We start from the raw sequence: 1,100 nt of genomic DNA on the forward strand, positions 1-1,100 counted from the left end.
ATAAAAGGCAGAGTTTCGCCATCAAAATCTTTCAAAGGAAGCAGGCACATTTTATGTAGTCACTTTTAAATATCAATGTAAAAAAATACATCACACTAGGTCATAGCAGTTACGGCTTGACAGTCTATTGTAAGTCTTCATCTAGGGTTTTGATTTGCTAACAAAAATGATATTCCGTAATTCTCCAGGGAAGACAGAATCATAGGATCATTTAGATTGGGGAAAAAAACCTTTAAGATCATTGAATCTAACCACTACCCTAACACTGCCAAGTACACCCCTGAGCCGTGTACCTAAGTGAAGTCCATGTGCTGCAGGGCTAGGGTTGGGATTTCAGCTTTGAGTAAGGTTAGGATCAGGGTGAGGTTTAGCAGTTAGGTTTTGAGTAAGGTTAGATTCAGCGTTAGGCTTAGGGTCAGTAATCAGCTTCAGGGTTAGGTTTAGGTTCAGGCTTAGTGTTGGAGTTAGGATTTAGTTTCAGGATTAAGATCAGGTTCAGGGTTATTGTTAGGTTTGACGTATTGATTAAGGTAAGGTTAAAGGTTAGAGCTTTACTGTGAGCGTCCGAGGCGCTAATCTCCAATGTATGCTTTTTAGTACAGATGCTTGTCTTTTTCAAGACTAATACTTTGCAGCGAACGGGCTACTGGAGAAGACACTAAGAAGCAGCAGCATTCGACGCTAGCAGGTTCTCTGGAGTAGAGAGCCTTCGACGTTTCCAGTTTTGCAGACTGGCTTTACCGTGCGCATTCAAGTCACACATCACTCATCTATACCAATGAGTTTTTCTATTAGCGCATTGCAGCTTGTAGCGAAAGCACTCCCAGAGTAGACACTAAGAAGCAGCAGCATTCTGTGCTAGCACCCTCTCTTGTAGCAGATTGGCGTCGACGATTCCGTTTTTTCAGAATGTCTCTTTTGTCCCCATTCGAGTCACTAACCTCCAAGTCTATACTAAAGCGCTGTATTCGCATGTTGCGGTTTGCCGTGAAAGCCTTACCACGGAAGACGGTAACCAGCGGCAGAATTCGGTGCTGTCGTCTTCTCTGTAGGAGGTAGGCTTCGACATTTCCAGTTGGGCAGAGCGGCTTAACTGTGCA

Source organism: Cuculus canorus, chromosome 2, assembly GCF_017976375.1.
Source record: "Cuculus canorus isolate bCucCan1 chromosome 2, bCucCan1.pri, whole genome shotgun sequence".
Classification (NCBI taxonomy): Eukaryota; Metazoa; Chordata; class Aves; order Cuculiformes; family Cuculidae; genus Cuculus; species Cuculus canorus.